Source organism: Lacerta agilis, chromosome 4 (assembly GCF_009819535.1).
Source record: "Lacerta agilis isolate rLacAgi1 chromosome 4, rLacAgi1.pri, whole genome shotgun sequence".
In the NCBI taxonomy this organism is placed as follows: domain Eukaryota; kingdom Metazoa; phylum Chordata; class Lepidosauria; order Squamata; family Lacertidae; genus Lacerta; species Lacerta agilis.
Genome location: NC_046315.1, coordinates 49,637,878 through 49,658,695, shown reverse-complemented (window position 1 = coordinate 49,658,695; position 20,818 = coordinate 49,637,878). Strand labels below are relative to the sequence as shown.

The window sequence follows — 20,818 nt, the reverse complement described above, 5'->3', positions numbered from 1 at the left end:
GAACCAATGCTTATGTAGGATGTAGGTGACATATTGCTAAGGAACCAATGCTTATGTAGTCAATTTCCAGAGATTTCTTCCCCGTCAATGATTGGACACATGTAAATATGGATGTAGTGAGTTTTGCTGGTTTGATTGGACAACACTGAATATCTGGGGTGCTCTGCGTAATTCATCTTGCTTTCATGAGGATTTTGTAAAATCACAAATACAGCCAGCACAAAGACCCTGAAGCATGGATGGTTTAGAAAGTTCTCAGTTCTTTGGCTGTAATCCTTGTCAGGGAATAAGCCCCATTTAATTCAGAGGGAATTACTTCAGAGTAAGTGTGTATAGGATCGTGCTGCATGCTATGTAAAAACTTGTAAGCTGTTTGTTGTGTCAACTGAATCCCATCAACATGGAAAATTAGTTTCACTTGATTTTTTTTTTCTTTTTCTTTTAAATTGCTCTCCAGCTTTCTTGTCAGATCAGTTACATTGTGTCAGTGAATGCATTTTAAATAGCTGTAGATGGATGCCATGGAAAGTAATAGGATTTGAAAATTAACATAACTTCTCTCTTTCTTGCTTGGAAAGAACACTTCTCTTTGGAAATACTGAGTGCTGCTAAGACATGCCAAATTACTTGACAAACTGAAAAAGAAGTCAGAATTTAATGTCTGTCTTTAAGTGGGTATGAAGTTTAAGAAGGTAACGTAGTTCTACTGCAATTTACATTTTGTAAGTCTGCTGCATGCTGTGTTCTGCGTTGTGCACCCCCCACAAGTGCAGCTTGCTTTGTTTAAGGAACGTATTAGTTGCAGATGATGCAATGCATATGTATAGTGTGTTTAGTAAACATGAATATATAAGAAGAAGCTTCAGGGGAAATATGTTGCAGCATTGTTATTGAAAATTAAAATGTACCAGCCTGTTCAGTGTATTGGGTTTCAGAAGTATGTGTACTGTATACATGTTCAACATGGTCCAATCCTGCAAATTGTTACAGTACATAAGTAGATGCTTTGTGTATCTGTATCCTATAAATCAATCTTTGTAGAATAGGGTAGCAGGCTAATCTTTTAGACCTCAATCCTTCAAACAGATGTAGGAATGGAATCCTAGTGTTTCTTTATCTGGTAGCTTCAGCTTGTAGCATACAAATGAATGAAATATAGCATACAAATGAATGAATGCAATGTTGTTTCCATACCCAGAGTTCTCTTCTCCCCATCACCTTCTAATGTAAAGAGGCTGAAGGTAAGGAACAACATGGATGAGTGTGTTTTTGATTGGATACTAGAGGATTGTGTGCTCTGCTCAGATGGGGAAGTCTGAAGTTGAGACTGACTTTCTTCACTCTTGGTGATAAAGTGGAAGCCCATCTTTTCTTGTGGTGCACCTCTGAGTCTGAAAACTCACTGGTGCTCCTTTATCAGTATGAATCGATGGGTGAAGAGATGGACTGCAGTGTTGGGGAGAGATATGGTTCATGTGTTCTGTTGTTCACAATACCCTCTTTCTGTATTGTGTGTGCCTTTACTGAGAGTCAACAGGGGAATGTTCCCGTTCTCCAGCACATGAGATTGAGTTCTCACATATGTGTTCCTTGTTCAGTGACTACAACTATGATTCCTTGACTGCATTCATATATAAGAGAAGAGAGCCATTGTAGATCAAACCAAAGCTATGGCTTTCATATCCTCTGACACTGCATACTATACAATACTCATCAGTGGCAATAATTCCCATGTTGAACAGCGAGTGTTGGACACATCATGTTGTGCACACGTGAATTGAGCTTTATTCATAAAATGAATGTGTAGCTTCTAACTAATCCATAGTTTAGAGAGGCTACCAGCAGGTACTTAAATAACCAGAGATATGAAAGCTCACAGGCATGAGTTTGTCATGGACTTGCTGGATGCAGAGGCATAGTGGGAGACACCAGCTGGGGAACTCCCAGGAGAAGAAGGCTCAGAGCCAGGGGATTGGTGGTGGGGCAATGATGTGTAGTCAGAGGAAGAAGAAGGAGCAGACTGGGATGAGAAGGTGTCCGAAATGAGGTAACAGGTTTAGTGAGCAGAAAGAGACTGTGGCAGAGAGCAGTTTAGACTTGTGGCTGGAGAGGGGGGTGGCCAAGAGGCAAGAGTTGAGACAGGCTGTTAAAGAATCCAGGGAGTCTCACCCTCCTGCTGCAACCAGCTCTCTTCCCCCATGTCTCCTACAACATGCAGAGAAATGAAGAGAGCAGAGCTCTTTTTGGTTGTGCACAGACATAGTTTGTGACTGTGTGGGAAATACCCTCGAGAGTCCTTGCAACTGCCTCATTGGAGCAGTACCTACTGGGAAGAGTTGCTGTGATCACTAGGCATGTGCTATTATGGTTTCTTTGAATAAATACTTACACCTTGTTTTTTTTATTGCTGACCTATGTTTGACTCTGACAGAATCCATTATAGTGGTACCTCGGGTTAAGTACGCTTCAGGTTAAGAACTCCGCTTAAGAACAGAAATCGTGCTTTGGCGGCGCAGTGGCAGCAGGAGGTCCCATTAGCTAAAGTGGTGCTTCAGGTTAAGTACACTTCAGGTTAAGAACGGACCTCCGGATCAAATTAAGTACTTAACCCGAGTTACCACTGTATTTCCTTTTGTAATGAACCTAGACGTGCTAGGCGGAAATAGCACTAAAACTAGTTCTGTGGCTTAGGATGCAACCCTGTATGCGTAGTTTCCTGCGGGAAGCCCTGTTGATCATAGCATGACTTGCTTTCGACTATATAGCAGGGGTGGGGAACTTCAGGTCCGGGGGCTAATGCAGTTCTCCAGGTCTTCCTATGTGGCTGTCAAGACTCTCCCTAGATCACCCCATCTCAGGCCACACCCCTTACTGACCTCCTTAAGTGCTTTTGCTTGGCTGAGATCAATCCATGAACTGTGATAATGCCATTTGCTTGCTTGGATGGAGAGATGTGGGTATGAGTGTGTGTGTGTGTGTGTGTGTGTGTGTGTATCAATCTTTGACTTTTGCCTGGGTACCCTACTGTACAAATGAAAGAGTCACATCCAGGGCTCTGTCTTATTTTCCCCTTCTACCCCCACTGTCATGTGACCCCTGGAAGGTTTCCCACAAGGGAACATGGCCCTCAGACTGAGAATATACCTGATATACAGTCTATACTGATATATATACACTGATATACCTGATATACAGTATATTTCAAGCATAAAACAGTCACTCAAATTAAGCCTTGCTTTTTGCTTAGCATGTAATGCAGGAAGAGACTTGCTTATGTTAAACAGGGTGGGGGGAGCAGAACCCTTGCATACCTGGCAGCAGACTGTGGTATCCAGTTCTGGAACCTTCTTTGTTGTAGTATTAAAACAAAAATTTACTTGCTGTTACACTCATTGATATATTAAAGGGATGTTTGGAGATTACAGAGCTTTAGGGTCACAGTAAAACCACAGCTGTTAACTTGTCTGAGGATTACACTGGGGATAAATTCACACAAACTTGCAAGAGTCTGGAGCATGGGTAGGCAAACTAAAGCCCGGGAGCTGGATCCTGCCCAATCGCCTTCTAAATCTGGCCCGTGGACAGTCCGGGAATCAGCGTGTTTTTACATGAGTAGAATGTGTGCTTTTATTTAAAATGCATCTCTGGGTTATTTGTGGGGCATAGGAATTCATTCATTTCCCCCCTTCAAAATATAGTCCGGCTCCCTACAAGGTCTGAGGGACGGTGGACCGGCGCCCTGCTGGAAAAGTTTGCTGACCCCTGGTCTGGAGTTTCTTTGTTAAAAATAACCATGTGATTAAAAACAATATGTGACCATTATGGCATCAAACCCAGCTGAAAAACAGGTACTGGTACTTATCCAACAGGAGACTGGCACTTAGCTGTTTTGCCAGGGGATCACTTGCCACTTTAACGTTTGCGTGTACATACTACTGCTTCCTAGTCTCTGATTAGATCTCTTCTTCCCATGTTTTTGAAACTGGCAGAAACGTTTTCAATAACACTTCAGCACTAAGATAAATGATTCAAGAAGGTTGAATGACACTTGCTGTCATCTTTACTGTTAAGAACCCCAGCATGGGCGAAGCTGAAATGATCCTCAGGGAAATCCTTCCTGCACACTGCTCCTTGATAATAACCATGTAAAACTTGCACTGTGCTAATGCAGGCTGGTCTGTTGCGGCAAATGGGGCACTGCCCCACCAACTCCCAGATTAATAATAATTTTTCAGTTGATGTCAATGAAAGGAGACAATATATTGCTTTACAAATGCAGTTCAGTTTTCTGTATTAAAATTAGACACATAAATACCCAGGAACTCTGCATGTGCCTTTGAGCATTCAGAGAAGTCTTGACCCTGACAATAGGCCAACATTTTTTCATGAGAAAGTAGCCCTGTGGCTGAGTGTCACAGTTACCCCAGTTTGTCCATTGGGGCACATGGGATATTGACCCACCACCAATCTCATTCTGCCCTCAGCCAGCCTCCAGCTGCCTAACCTCTTACTGAGAACCAACCCAGGAGGTGGCAATGCCTGTAAACTTCCTCTTCTTTCTTAGCTTCAGTATTGTCCTTGTAGAACTCTGCAGGGAGGAAGATGGGGACAAAACTTGAATTAAATCGCTCTGACTCCGCCTACCACTAGTTTCCCTGCCTTCTGCTTTACTAGTCCCAATGGGCCCCAGCCACTGTTGTACTGTGCAAAACAGATGGGAGAATTGCAAGGCCTGCTCAATCAAGGCATTTGGATGTATTTGCATTTATCACTCATTTTGAGCATATCGTTCCTCTGCTTCGCTCCATTTTAGCTGTTTGTTTCACAAGCGAAGGATTTATCTTTTCCTAGGGCAATATTCATATGAGCATAGGTAAACAATATTGGGTACTTATGCAAAGCTTGTTAAGGAACAAGTGACTCACTGCTCTCTCCTCAAAGAGGATCTTTCTCATTTGGAGGAATGGTTAACTTTGATTTAAACCTTTTTTGTGTACTGTACATTGGTTTCTGTTCTCCCTTGGACAGAGGAAAGAGTGTTGCTCTGTTAACAGTCTCGACATGTAGGGCATGCTATTTTAAAATGTGGGTGAAATGCAGTGTTGTGCAGGTTGGTGTGCACTTCACTTTCCTCTCCTCCCCCATGTGCCTTCAAGATCTGTTCTGGAGGGGCCCACCAGTTTTCTGGAGAAGATTTGGAGGGCTGCAGGGTGGAGAAGAGTAAGGAAAGCCTTGGATACAGGCTGCACATTTTTACTTGTAAGTGCTATTTTTGTTCATCAGCTTTTTATGTGCACATGGGGGGAGAGAATATAAGGGATTTCTTTTGCACACAGATACTTCATGTGCAGGCTTGAAGAAGTCTCTGTAATCCAGCTGTGGCTATAGAAACTTAGACGGTCAGGAGGCATGTTAAGCTGAAAGGTATAGCTTCGTGTTAGGACTTTGTAGTTTCTGACAGTGATCTTATGATCCTATGTTGGTTTACTCAAAAGAAAACTTCACTAAGTACAGTGGCATTTAATTTTTGTGTAGGACTGTAGCCTTGGTTTCTATAACAATATATTGCATTTATTGTAGATCTTTATTTTGACTTTTATTTTATTGTTATAGGTTATATGTTCATATGCAACCAAATTTATAAGTCAAAGAAGTATATGATTTTTAAATTCAAAAAAATATAAAATGAAAAAATAAATTATAAAACCCCAAACATCTTGTTTTTATCCCTCTTCTCACGTTTTCCCTCATTTCTTACCAAATGAGCACACACACACACACACACACACACACACATTACGTTACCTACTTGTAAAATTGTACAAGTAATGAGTTTTGGATTTCAGTTCCCTGAACATTAAGATATGACTGGCAATGCATTTTGTTTTATAATAAAGTAATAAATTGCCCCTTTCCAATGCCTTTTGAGATGTTCTGGGTTAATCATGTTTAAATGGGTTCCTGAAAACTATTTGTGTGATCTGAACATACCTTTGTTTACTTGTGAATAGGTTGCACTTACTCATGCCCACCCCCACAGTTTACATACAAGGACATGTACATTGGATACAAGGACATGTCTTGGGGATATTATGTATTTAAAGGAAAAATGTTTTGGGAATATTATGAATTTTTTTGGGGAAAAATGTTTTGCCCCTACTGTAATAAAAATGGCAAGGATCAACCACCTCTAAATCGGTTGCCTGTCCATGCCAAGGCCACATATCCACCAGCTTCTTGCATGCAGATCCATTTGTGGGGTCTGGAATCTGGGAGTGGCTGTGACAGCTTTCCCCAAGCGCAGAGTGCATTTGAACGAGCCCTGTCTGAGAACTGAGAAGTGATGAACATGGATGTCATGGGGAGTCTATTCCTTCTCCTCCAACGTATTATACGCCATGTGTTTTTCTTCTGCTCCCCACATACATCAAGAGTACCTAATTGTTTGCCAGCTCACATATTTTGATTGCTGTTGATAATCAAGCAGAATCTGTGGTTGCTCCTGACTCTTGCCCCTTCCCTAACTTCTTTGAGGGGCAAGATCTTGCCTCTGACATTGGTCCTGCTGCTTCCAAGTGCCTGCAAAGTTCCGTGCGACTGAAGATACAAGAGCTTGCCGCTCACCTGTGCAGAAGAGTAGAACCACATTCCTGTGCGCTCATTAAGTTTCAGAAGCACCCAGAAGCTCAGCACAAGTAGATCAAGGCAAAGGCTGGTAACTTAAGTCAGGGGCCTGCAGAAGTGGCAGGACTGCTTGCTGCCTCTAAAACCCAGTGAGAGTTAAGACCACTGACTTCCTCTCTCTCTGGACTAGAGCAGGAGGCTACAGAATAAAGTATGTGTTTGCCACTGACAAGTCTATTTGGACATTTGCTGCTTCTTGGCTTTTTTTTTTTAAGGGGTGACTGTTTGACCTGGGTTCTTAAAGGTTTTTTTTTTTAAAAAAAAAATATGTTCAAGATCTGACCTTTACCTTGCTGAGAATCTTTCCCTTTCCCCAATCACTTTGGCCTTCCCTGCTGAAATTTGAAAGGGCACCCAATCTGTTGGTCAGAGTCTAATTGAGCCAAGCTTTTAAAAAAAGAAAAGAAAAGGATGTGGGCTCAAACAAAATGATTTTTTGGGGTTCAGGGAGCCATGGCTATTTAACGTGGCATGATACTGCTTTAAATGTATAGTGCAGATGAGGCCTAGTTGCTCGTTGTATGGTAATGAAAATAATGGTTTGCGTGATAGTTTGCGTATTTTGCCTCAGAAACACCCCTTCAGGGACACTGCTCCTCTTCTTAGAGTTTCTCTACTCAAGATAGCACTCAAGCATACATAAATCATATTGAGCTACTCCTAAACTTGAGCTGCAGGATTGAAAGTTACGGTTTCCATAGCAACTGTTACTGAAGCCTCTTTGGATGTATGCAACATTTCCCCCTTTTAAAAGGCTTACCCTTTCATGCTTTATCACGTCAACTCCTCCTTCCTGCCCACACCCTGCTTTCATTCCTCCTACTCTACTCTCCTCTCAGCTCTTCTTTCCTTTCTCATTTTCCTGCTTTCTCCTGTTCATCCCACGAACAGCTTCACGACGCCTTTTGTGCTTCCACCTACTCTTGGAACAGCTGCAAGATGCACAGACCAGAAAATCGCTACTTAGATATCAAGTGTCTGTTGCCCCTCTGTGCTCTTTGTTATAACTGTGTGGGTTTCTCCACCCCCAAACAACAGTTCCGACAAACAATGTGTGATAGCACTCCAAAATACAGATAGGAGCTTAGTCACTTTTAGATTTGGGGGGGGGGGGTAGTCGGTCTTTTGGAGCTTGTGGGTAAATATGGGCATATGGAATTATGATAGAGTGCTATGGGCACCATCCCTTCCTGGCTGCTTCCCCTGCCCCCATGTCACCCCAGAGAGACAGACATGCATATTCTTTACTTTTTATAGAGTTCAGGTTAAATCCAGATCCGGTAAAATCAAAACAGATTTTCTTGAATTTTCATGGTCTCCAGAAAACTACTGTCAAATCATAACTTCTGATAGTAAAAAATCATGAATATGGTGCTTGCCAGCATCACAAAACACATTGAACCAAGACACAAAAGCTCATGATTTTTTTTACATAGGATGCCAACAAAACTATCAACAGATTGCAGAATGCATCACTGAACACAGAAGACTTGGGATTTGATAGTGGCATTGAGGGGAATTTTTTTTATTATAAAAAAGATCCATTTTATTTGATCTTGTGTGTCCCTAAGTGTTGCCAACACTTAGGTTGGCATGTGTTGTCAGCGAAACAGGTTCTTCATGGGTGGCTTTTACTCATAACTGATTAGTCAGGGATTATTACATAAGTGGGTTGGTTCAGAAGATGTCAATAGAAAGAACATAGCTCGTAACGAGAGCAGGAAAAGCTCAGGGTGAAATGAATAAAGTGATGGGGTTGACCATTGTGCTGTATTCCCATACTTGAATATGAACCATCAGTTGATCATATTTAAGAAATGGACTTAATTATCTTGGGGTGCAGCTCACTTTTGTACCCCCCTGAAACACATATATAGCTTAGCTTTCCCAACCCTCTCCAGAACACCTCTGCACCAGGCCACCATTGTGGAACAAGCCCATCATGCCAAGACTTCAGTACCTTTCCTGGTAACATTCAACAGCTTGTTATTCCCCAGTAATCCTCTCTGTGACAGTACCACTTTTTTCCTAGGGGTAACCTGCATGTTGGGGCATTCAAGCCCTTCCAGAACACCCAGTAGCTTATTCTTGGAGTGTTCGGGCTAGTTGTGGTGCTGAATGTCAGTGACAGCCTGATTGTGACATCCTGTTGCTCAAGAGATGGCCTCCCTAGGACATCCCCATGTCCTGTTCTGTGGAATCACCAGTTATGTCTCTAACTGCTTAATACAACAAATCCTTTGACATTTATTCATTTTCATTCTCTTCTGGGATGAAAATCAGACTTCAGAAAATAGAATGCCATCCAGGTTAATTCACAAGTGATTCTAAAGTGCATGTAGCCAACATGGAGCCTTCAGATATTGTGGGACTCTAGCTCCCATCAGCCCCTGCCAGCTTGACCATTGACCAGGGATGATGGAAATGCTAATCCATCAAGACCTTGAGGGCACTATTTTGGCTTCATTTGCTCTGACGTTTGTCTTCCATCAGCATTTCACTGAACAAGCAAGAGACTGTTCATTATTTTATTCAGTGCATCCTATCCTATTACTGAAAAAAATGTCTTTTGCAACACTGGTGTTTTAATGTAAGAATGATCTCATAAAGCTTTGAAGAACTTCCATCAGTAGTGCAGAGATTTACCTGCAGAGATCCTCTGAAATCTAAGGATTAAAACTTGGCATATGTATGTGCTTAATGTGCCAGGAAATATCCCCCCTGTATTACCCTGTGTATTAAATGTTGCCATTACATCATTTAGCAGGCCTGTAGCCACGTGTTTTATGATATGGCACCATGAGGGTAGATTGGGAGAAGCCTGAGGCAGTATTAAACAGCAGTACAACCCTAACATTGAAACTTTAATTTACTAAACAGTATTATAATAATGCTTATTTCCATACTGTCAAAAGTAATTTCCTTGCCCATTGACTTGTTTTCAGGTTGTGAAAATCCATGCCCACCTGTGCAGGAGAATAACACCGCTGTGGCCAAATGGAGCCAAATTACTTTAACTGGCAAGGGAAGTACAGAAACTCTTGCAATGGATAGAAATAGACAGCACCTTTTTAATCATTGGCTAAAAGACAGAAGAAAGTCTTTATGAGTAACTGGGTAGCACCCTGCAGGTCAGGACAGCATTTTGATGTAACAAATGTATTTTGTGTGTGTACAAACTGGTGTTTTTTATGGCAAGCGTACACAGTGTCGACAACATAGACCAGCCAGTTGTGGGCAGACTGCAGGGTTGTGGGATACACTTTCCATCTTCCTTCCCTTTCACATTAATTTTCTCTGGGTATATTTGCTCCCCTGCTTCTGTTTAAAATGCTGTTCTCTGGAATGTTGTTGCTCACTCTATCCACACCTTATTCATTTTAGTGTCTCCTGCTAAGCTTATGGGTTAACAAACTGGTAACTGAGTGTTCTCTCTGGTTGTTCTTATCTTTTTCCTGTTTTGCTGTGAGACAGAAAAAAACTGAGTGCAGCAGATCTCTGATGCTTGAGGATTTGGCTGCAGTAAAGAGGCAGAAAATTTAAAGGGATACTGTACTCTGACACAAGAGTGTAGATGTGGGCCATAAAGAAAATGCATAATCTGGAAAGCATAGCTAACTTATTACTTGCATGCTATTAACACAAGAGCCTGGTGTAAGAGATGTGAAGCAGGCTCCTGTGCTCTCTGCCTTCTTCCCTTGTCATGAATCGTGATTGCTGCTTTTGCGTTAACCATAGGTAAAAATCTTAATAAATAATAAAATTGTGATCCAGCTTTTAACCAGCATTCAAAGCTGCTTTGAAATGCTGGCTAAAGCTAATGCTGATTAACATTCAACGCAGATCCAATACTAAACAATGGTTAATTTAACAAGACATCTACAATGAGACAATGTATCTATTTTGATGAGTCTAGAGTGTTGGATTATTACTCAAGGTGGCCATATGATGGCCCTTAATTTTGGACTTTAAAAAGGAGCTTATCAAGGGGCCTAAGAAGAATTTTTTTCCTTCATGATGGGCAACTTGAACTGGTTGTCCCTGGACCTCCCTCTTCTAGGGCAAACACAGTTTGCACAGGGCAGTGTTTAGGTCTGGACCGCTGTTGTGCAACATTCTTAATCTGAACCAGTTACCCTCATGTGCAGAATATCAAGTTTAGTCTTGAAAACATTTAACATGCAGACATATATTCTGTTTTGGTGACTTGTACTATTTCACTTGATGTTGCATCATTACAGCTGGGAAAAAGGGCAGAGTACACCAACTCTGTCCCTCTTCTCAAAAAATCCCATTCTGTCTTTCTGACTTTGTATTTGCTGGTGTACCACATAGAGATTTAAAAAATATTAACTAATTTATAAATGCTCTTCAATTAACAACAACAACAACAACAATATTTATCATTTATACCCCGCCCATCTGGCTGGGTTTCCTCAGTCACTCTGGGTGGCTTCCAACAAAATACCAAAACACCACAGTCTGTTAAACATCAAAAGCTTCCCCAAACAGGGCTGCCCTAAACAGTCCTTCTCACCTTGCAAACTCATAAATATGAACAACCTAAAGTAATGGTTGACTCCATTGAGTACAGTAAATATAATAAAATTAAGCATGTGCGTTTGATAACTGCTGAAGGAGAGTAAAAGTGTGTTCTCTTTTTCAACAGCCCTCACCCCATTTCCTTTTCTAATGAATAAAAGTATATTCCAGTTTAGTTAAATAAAACCTTCACTCAGCACAACAAATACAGCTAACATTTATAAATCACATAGGGCATTTCCCCACAAATGTACATGAAAGTACCTTGGGGAGAGGGAAGGGGAAACAATTTTAGAGGATATTGGAGGTAGGAACTGTTTCCAGATAAACAGAACAAAGGAATACACAAATAATACATTAGGCTTTAATCATAGATCCATGGGTGCTCACAGCTTCTGTAGTCAACAATTTCTTCTGGTGTGAACCATAGGTTGATTTCAATCTCAGCATTTTCTACAGAGTCACTGCCATGAATTATATTTCTGCCAACTTGCACGTAGAAGTCGCCACGAATTGTGCCAGGTTTGGAATCTGCAGGATTAGTTTCTCCCAGCATTACTCTTCCGGTCTTAACTACATTGAGGCCTTCCCATACCATGGCTACAACAGGTCCAGAGTGCATATATTTAACTAGCCCAGCAAAGAATGGCCTATCCTTCAGGTCACTGTAGTGTTCACTGAGAAGATCTTCAGAGGCATGCATGAATTTCATGGCTACTAGTTTGAATCCCTTCAAATCACTTGATAATTTCTCCCACCAAGCCTCGCTGTACTCCATCAGGCCTGATGGCGATGAAAGTCTGCCATCAATACTTTCTTTTGCAATGCTTCATGGTCCTGTGGAGTATTAGTTGCATTGAAAGATGACGTGTGAAGACTACCCAGTGAGCTTTATCATGTCTGAGCAAAAACTTGATAGGAGGAATGTTTTAACTTGTAGCATTCTTTCAAACAATCTAGCAATTTTTGGCCATGGTTTTTTCAAGCATTTTTCTGTAATCCTGAGGGCTAGAGACTTCTCTGAAGTCTCTCAGCCCCACTCACCTCACAGAGTGTTTGTTGTGGGGGAGGAAGGGAAAGGAGAATGTTAGCCGCTTTGAGACTCCTTCGGGTAGTGAAAAGCGGGATATCAAATCCAAACTCTTCTTCTTCTTCTTCTTCTTTATTGACTCTCAAAATCTGACAAAATTGTTTTTTAAAAATAATTTTTATTAAGGTTTTTCTTTAAAATGTGACAAAATTGTTGCGCAAAAGTATTCCAGGGCCACACATCTCCCTAGGTTAGTTCAGCCTTAACAAGTTATCTTCTATTTGTGTCTCATCATTCTTCACATACAAGTCACTTTAATTTCTTTAGATACTGATTTTTAATCATGTACTTTTCAAGTCAAGCTTCTAGTTTTTTGTGCTTTTAGATCACTATCAGAATTAAAGATTCTCTGGGTCAGTGCTTTAGTTACATTCTTAAAGCTCAAATCTACAGAGACAGACATGCCCATGATCCATGCTAACAATTATAGAACACTTCCATTGAAATTGTCCTTTCAGGATTGATTTTAAAATGGTTTTTAGTGAAATGGTTCCGTTTTAATGGTACATTGTTAGAGGACAATGGAACTTTGTAGGGAGGGTCTGATTACTAATGTTGCTCATGTGAGACAAAGACTGTAGTTCACTCCTGGATAATAGCATTTCTACTCTCACAAAAAGTACATGTAGGCATGGTGTCCTATAAGGGGGAAAAATATCCCAAATCCATACCAGGCCGATCAAAATGTCTCCAAATAGTGTGTGAGCTTTCAAGATCTTTAGACGCTTTCATCAGATTTAATGATAAACAAAACTGGGGCTGCGGGGGAAAGGAGGTGAAAGTTAGTTTATGGCAAAGATATGAATTTTAATCTCTGTAAGAACTCTTAAGATCAAATGAAGAAGTAGGAGTCATTTGAAAAAGAAAAAGCTTTTTAAGAGCTATGCAAGTTTCAGATTGCCTTTTGGGATGGAGATACATGAAGAGAGGTATAGAAATAATAATAATAATAATAATACAGTGACTGATTCCCCATCTCCAGAAAAATAAAAAAAGTTTGTTACCCAGGACTGTCTCAATTGTTAGAAAAACACAGGACCCTTCATAGGTATAAGAGAGGAAAAAAGAGAGACCACACAGTTCTTTATTAACAGAAGTGTAGGTTAATATTAGGTATTTTGTTTTAAAAATCAACAGAAACCAGATCGGGTCATTTATTATCTGAGGGAAACATTCCAATTGCAACTATCCAATTCAGAGTATCTATCTATCTATCTCTATATCTTTTTATCTAGCACACCTAAAATTAATCAGAAAAAGAGATGATTTTACAAAGTATTTGCACTCTTTGTCTATATTATTATAAAGGTGGGTAGATTATAAACTGTTCCTAAAATTAGGCTGTTCCTAAAATTGTGTGATCTGTCTTTTTGCCCTCAGGAGTCACAGCAATAATGAGTAGCAGACTTTTGGGCTGGGGTGGGAGGAAATTCTACAGTAGATAGTTCTACAGTTCCCTAGTTACTGGGAGAATGTGATATTTAACACTTTATTGGCAGAAACAAATATATATACCTGATCTGGCTGTCATGTGAGTCAGCAGAATAGTTCAGCCCTTGCTGTGTTATTTAATCCTTAATACCAAACTTCACAAACATTTGAAAGCGATGTTTTATTAGATAAAAAAAAAATAGATTGTCCAAATTAAGTAGTACTTGACGTTTTAGAAGACTGCTGTAAGACCAATAGGTGGGAACTTTCTTAATACAGGTGACTTGGATGGGACTTAATTTCTGCCAGAACTGATTCCAGCATCAAGGTTCAGTCTGGGAACACATGAAGTAATAAAAAGAGAGGGTTTTGTTGACCAAGTGCAGCTGGATTCAGAAGTCAGTGGAGGGATGTGGAATGGGAAGTTGATAGGGTGAACCACTAAAACAGACATTCACAAAAGTGATATGCGGATTAGGAAGTTATTTCACTTTTGTGAATGTCACTGTCTGTTTCACTGTGATATAATCTGAAAATGAGTAGCAATCTATTGGTCTTTAAATGGGATGAACTCCTTTAGGATTAATGTGCTGGAATATGTATGAAAGAATATGTTCTTTCAAACTGCTAACAAACAATCAATAACTAATTATCAGAAAATAGGTTTAATTAAATGTAGATTAAGCATAAAATGATTTCCCCAAGAGCCATCTTTAGATCTTTTATTATTTGATGAAACCTTGTCTGTTGATATAAGATGAATGTAACTTTAAAGCCTCTTATTTACTTTAAATCCAAGAATGATGTTTTTTATGGAGAGATGTCACTGGAGACAGTTATCACATCTCACAGAGAAAGCTTATAGTTTTGAATACAACTGTGCTTATCTGACGAATGAATGAATGAATAAGTGATGATCCTGGACACTTGACTACAGAGAATTAACTTTCATCATCAATATATGGTTGCTCAATTCAAATTCTGGACCTCTGTCTTCTTTTTAAAAAAATGTTGATTGTTGCATTAGCAACTCTAACAAGCACCCCACATATTATTGTAATCTTTAATGTTTTATGCTGTCTTTTTCAGCCTCTTGTACCATTCCTTTTTGTGAGAGACATCCATAATTCCAATGTACAGATGGGAAACAGACACACACAGACACTTACTCATGGTAATCTTATAACTGGAGCAGTGATTTGACCTTTGTTATCCCAGGTCCCAATAAATTTTTCCTTGGACCACACTGGATGTCAAATGTTATCATTTCTAGAAAATCCTATATAGGGGATTTAGGGGGAGGGATACAGGCGGAGGGTAGAACTTTCTGTTGTGCAAGTAAAAGCCTTGCGCTGATGAGACATTCACTTAGCATTACGTTGGATACAAACCTCAGCTGTTAATTAAGCTCACTTGTTCCTGAGATTGATGAAGATTCTCTCCTTGGAGGTGGAGCCCCTGATACTAATTGTGGTTGTTCACTGTGGGCAGGCCAGGAGGTCCTAGCATATGTTTTCCCTTAGTCAATCTCTCTGCTTGTAGCCAGTAGCAAGGGTGTAACTTTTATTTAAGTACACAGAACGACTCTGGATTTTTTTTAATGGCAAAGTCCACCTTAGAAAAGTGAGCAACTTGTCTAGAATATCCTTTTCGGAAAGGAAGTCCTATATGGGAGAAAAATACAACAGTTGACTTGTATTTTAGATGGGCTTCTTGGAAGTCATGTGTGCATTAATATAAATAAATAGAATCTGAATTACAAGAAAACTGCTGTATTTTGGTTTCCATCTATATATTAAATTATAATAGAGGCTGTCTGGTTTACAAAGCAGACACTGTTAAAACCACAGAACTGTGAGTCTAAAGGGCTGGGGTAGAGTAATGCTGCCACTTAACTACCACACCTACTAAATGGTTTCATTCAGTCTTCCAAGCATTACTAAGGAATTGTGGATCTGAATGTGTTTTAGTAACTTCCTTTGTTGTTTTTGCCTGAGAAATTTGACAGCTAGACTTGACGTATCCCTGCCTCTGACAACTGGGAGGATTCTTCCTAGCTTGAGCGGATAAGTGAATGTCTGAATTCAGTATTGTTTATTTCTCACATAATGGACATTGACCACAATAAACTTCTAGTACTGGCTAGAGAAGTGAGGGAGAGTTTTGTGCATTGGCCATTTCTGGTTCCTTGGACATGATCTTCTGGAGGAAAGAGGCAGGTTTAAGGAACAGGATCTTTTAACACAAATGTAAAGCAGAACACACCTTTCGCCACATTTGAACAATTTCTGGTAAATACGGAACTTTGCTTTAATATAACAGGGTTTTTTTGGTAGGTGCAATTAGTCAAAGCATAAATCCTGGTTCACCAGCAAAAAGATAAACCAAGAGGCAACTGCACAACTTCCTTTTGCACTCATTGGAGATAACTATTAATCTATCAGACAAGCCACATCTGATGGTTGTTGTTGTTGTTAGTTAGTTAGTTAGTTACTTGTTACCTGAAGAACTCCAAGCGACTTGCAATACTGTTATAAACCAAATATATTATGCATAACATAAAACATGACACCTGCTTCCCAATAACAACTTGTAAACCAATTTGAGACTTCCCCCCTTAAAAATATAAAATGGTATATAAATGAAATTAATAAAACAACAACAGCCACAGGAAACTTTGGCATCAAAAACATTGTCATCTTGGTTCATCAAAAGCTGGGAAGGGGGGGAAGACAAATTTTTATTTGGTGTCAAAAAGATGTCTAGGAAAGTACCTCGCTGGGGAGTGCATTCCATAGATGGAGACCCACAAATGGAAAGGCTCTCCCTCCCTCCAAACCTGCCTTGGAGAGGGGACTTGGAGAAGGGCCTCAAATGAAGATTTAAGGGTTTGGGAGGGGTATTGCAGAGCACAATACAGGGGTTGATGATAGGGTAATCCCCCCTAATTTATAGCATGAAAGCTGAAAGAAACATGCATCAAAGCCTAAGTAGCTCAATAATATTGCATTTTTATGTTGACTCAGATAATCATGGAAGCCGAGGTATAATGACAAGTGAGCAGAAGAGAAATTGTCTCACTTTTCAGAATTTAGCTTGGAACACAATGTGATTCTGGATAAAAATATTGGCAAAATATGTTCTATTTTAAGGTGGATGCTCATGGGTAATGCATGACAAAGTAGGCTAAGGCGACTTAATTTACCAGGCAGCATCTAGTGAAGATGCTGTGTAAACTTTCCAGTTTCATGAGCACTCATTCGACAAAAGCCAGTTTTCTGTTGGCAAGGATGGATACCTCATAAAATATGCTGGCTACTAGCACATAAATCTGGCTGAAACATTTGAGAGGCTATCGCAAAAGAATGAATTAAAATAAGTACAACTTTGTTGTTTTGTTAGAATGAAACGTGGTAATTTGTCTATGAATGATGGCAGGATCTGGGTCAGTTCATATGGGAGAAGCAGTCCTTGAGGAGATCAGCTCCTCCTCTTAGTACTCCACCAAGGCTACCTTTATCTGGGAGAAGAGGAGATACAGAACAAGGTTGAGCTGAAGATGGATCAGTATGTACTGGTAAATGGATATAAAACTTCTAGTAGAATAGCAAGACTCCAAACTGTTTAACAGCAGCAGCAGCAACCACAAGGTTTCCCCATTCCCCACTCCTTTTAAATTGGGCATTATGAATCTCTGTAGTAACTCAAATGTAGATTTGTTTATGTGGGGTCATCCCAATTACTGTATATGGGCTCATGATGTGCAAAGATAAATGGCTCCACCTTTGAGCCACTGCATTGCATCTGGCTCTGTCTGACAAAGTACCTGGTAGATCTCACAAGCAGCGATGTCTGTTTTCTGGGGGGGAAATGAATTTGAATTTTAAAATATATGTGCAAAGTAGAGTAATTTGTATTAGAAAATTTTCAGTTTACATTAGAAAATGTCATGGTACCCGAGAGAGTGATCAAAATTAGCATGTTTATTTCACTTGCATTTAGTAAGCAAAGCTAAAATCCCTGAAACTGCCATGCTTCCTGAATATTTATTTGCAGTTGCCACCCATTTATTGTTATTAAGATGCAATTGAAAATTTTCCGCGAGAAAACAAAGCCCTGGAAATTTTTCCATCACAGCAAATCTGAAGTCTGTCTTTATATAATGCAGAACAATGCAGCATGCACTTGAGGGGGAGGGGGAGCTTCACTATGGTGGAATTCCTTGCTTATTTATGCTCATAAAATATAGGTCTCCTTTGCTTTCTCAGGTTATGTAAATACTGTAGAAGCATATACTCTTGTGTAAGAGAGAAATGGAGCTGTAATAGAACTGTAATCGTGTCTGTGTGTGTGAGTGTATGAGAGGGGGGCACTGTCACTGGAAAAGGTAAGGTGGTGTATGGATCTGGGAATATGGCTGCATCCTATTCTATTCCCACACTTAATTTGACACACTAGCTAAAACCAAAGGCTATGCAAGATTCCCCACTTTGATACATTCCCCACACTTTCTTGGTGGCAAGCATATGAATGGAAGATGTTTGCTCAAGCAAGGTTTCACATCTGGCTTTGCCTCCCCCCTTTTTAAGTGGCTGTATCTAGTGGCTTTTTAATTTTCTTTCCTTTTGTGGTCAGCAGAAGCACTGCCGCAGTAAAGCCGGGGACAACAGAACTGTTTATACCATCAAAGTGTCTGTTGCAAATCGTCTTTCCTTCCCATGGTTATATTAAAGCCATCTTTTAAAATTGTGGGCGGAATAGTTATATGAGACAGCAGATCTGTCTATAAAAGGTGTCTGGACCTGTTTATATTTCAAGGGCAGACATCTTACCTTCCTTTCTTATCTATTGAAAGATCCTTTTGTTGGTAGAAAGCTCTAGGCTTTCCCCGCCTGCTATCATACATTGCAGGAAAGGAGAAGCAATTATTTGTGAGCTCCCTTAGCTGGTAAATCATTATGGTTAGTAGAAATGCCCATCTACCCAAACCCTTGACAGGATGGTAAAGTATAATTTGGTCTTGATAATCCCAACTGCTGTGAAATTGGATGAACATATAGCTTCCATGAAAGCTGTCTGCCTTTATTTTTTTCCAATCTGTGAATTTGCTGTGTTGTCAGCCGACTTGGATGGGACTCACCAGCTTGTGCAATAAAGTGCTTACAGTGTTTCTGAAAGACTTGCTAGGTAGCCACCTTCTGTGCTTATCCATCATCATTGAATCTGCTTCTCATGAGATACAGGATTGATTGACTTACCGAAGGCTTGTCAGTCAGTCTCTTTTCAACTAATATTGGTTCAAGATTCTTCATTTGTTTATTGCCTTCAAACCTTCTCTTTGTCATCTAAGTTAATTTTTCTCTGGGAGAAGAACTTTGATTTTTATGAGGTGCCATAACATCTGGCCTGCAATTGAACAAAGAGCAGAGACAATTTCTAGACTGGGTGAATATTGCTTCTCCTTCTTCTTCTTCTTCTTTTTTTTTTAAAAAAGAAAACATAAGCCTTAAAGGCCTACTAATAAAATGGTGGACTACTTTTAGGATATTTTCACTTTAGCCACATTTATTTATTTTTTCATTTTTTGGCAACCCTTTTCTAAACGTTTCTTATACTTTATAAGGTCCTTTTAGCATCTGTGTGCCTTATGTTTCTTCAGCAGGTGACCTTTTCTCTGTCACCACATCACCCTGCTGGGAAAATGGCTGTTAATATCTCAGGAACTCTCCCAAGAGTAAAGTTGAACACTGTGGTTCTTAGTAGTAGAAAGCAACCTGAATATGAGAGATCACCCAAAGTCCATGATTATAATGAGCCACGAAAAGCTTTGGCCTTGTGTGCTTACCCACCCCCTGTCCTCTTTGGCATGGCTGTGAGGAGGTATTTGGAAGCTTTTGCATCAGTTTCAATTGACCACAGTTTGTCAGGCTTGGATGAAACAACAAGCTGTGGTTATGCTGAACTGGAACTGGAAGCTTCCAAACTGTTTCTTGTAGCTGCATTTAAGGAGGACACTGGAGCGGGATAGCATGTGACCCCAAGGTTCACTGCAGCTTCTCATCAGATTAAATGATGATTTATGATGACTGAAAATCTCAATCTCTCTCTCCCTCTCCCCCTTTTCTTGCTCTCTTCCCCCCTGAAACATTGGCTGAAATTTTGTGCTGTTTTGCAACTTTCTGTGTGAAATAGAATTGTGATTCTTCCTGGGAAAACCAGATTCTATTATTTAGGGAATAATTCATTGGACACTGTATTTCTAATGAATATTTTTGTGGGTTTAGTGAAATGTCTTTTCAAACTGTCAAGGAAAATCCAGGCGTATGCTCAACAACATTCTGTCTGGATTTTCACTGTTTGAAATATGGCATCCCTAATATGTTCCACATTTCCTCCAAAGAGTTCAGAGTTGCATACATGGTTATGATTTTATCCTTGCAGCAACTGTGTGGGTAGGTTAGTCTAAGAGATGCTAATTGTCTCAAGGGCACCCAGTGAACTTCATGGCTAAGTAGGGATCTGAACTTGGGTCATTCCTCTTCTTATGCTGTTAGCACTGCATGGCACAGGCTTATTGTTAGATGGTTCAGATAATATGGGATTTGTGTATGGTGGGGATCTGTTCCTTTCCTCAGAAAAAAATGTATACTTTTTGTTTCCCTAGAGTAGTTGATGTCTTGCTAGTTCTAAATTCTGAAACTGTCTCTAAAATTGCTTCTAATTCTCTTCGAGTGGCAAAGATACAAGAAGTGAATACTATACTTGCAGAAGTGTCCTCTTGAAATGTTTTCCCACTTCCTCCCAGGAATAGCAAAGCCATTTCAGTTACCGGCAGCTATCCTTGCTACAGGATAACAGTCTCTTTAAGCTAGGCGTGCCTTGAGTTAGCCAAGAAACTGACTGCTGTACTCACCTTTTCACACCAGGTTGGACTGCAAAAATCCTGAGGATTGTTAGATTCAGCAACCTCCTTTCTCTCACAGAGGTGACGTACCTTGAGCAAGGGGTTAAAGGGGTGACTCTCCATCAAAATAAATGGCTCGGGATTCTGTTTAGCTTTTCTAATTTTAA

General features: G+C 40.1%; 1 protein-coding gene and 1 pseudogene across 5 annotated transcripts in view; one reads left to right on the top strand and one right to left on the bottom strand.

The window, feature by feature from the left end:
* The first annotated feature begins 298 nt into the window (after window positions 1-298).
* The window catches only part of TIAM1 (TIAM Rac1 associated GEF 1), a 176,710-nt gene continuing 156,190 nt past the window's right edge, over window positions 299-20,818 (top strand). For 3 of the 5 annotated variants that reach the window (XM_033146906.1, XM_033146905.1, XM_033146907.1), the window contains exon 1: window positions 299-322. The gene's annotated coding sequence lies outside the window, so the exon portion shown is untranslated. The remainder of the gene's footprint in view (window positions 323-20,818) is intronic. The other 2 variants (XM_033146900.1, XM_033146902.1) reach the window with 1 other exon arrangement.
* Window positions 11,464-12,059, bottom strand: LOC117045652 (annotated as a pseudogene).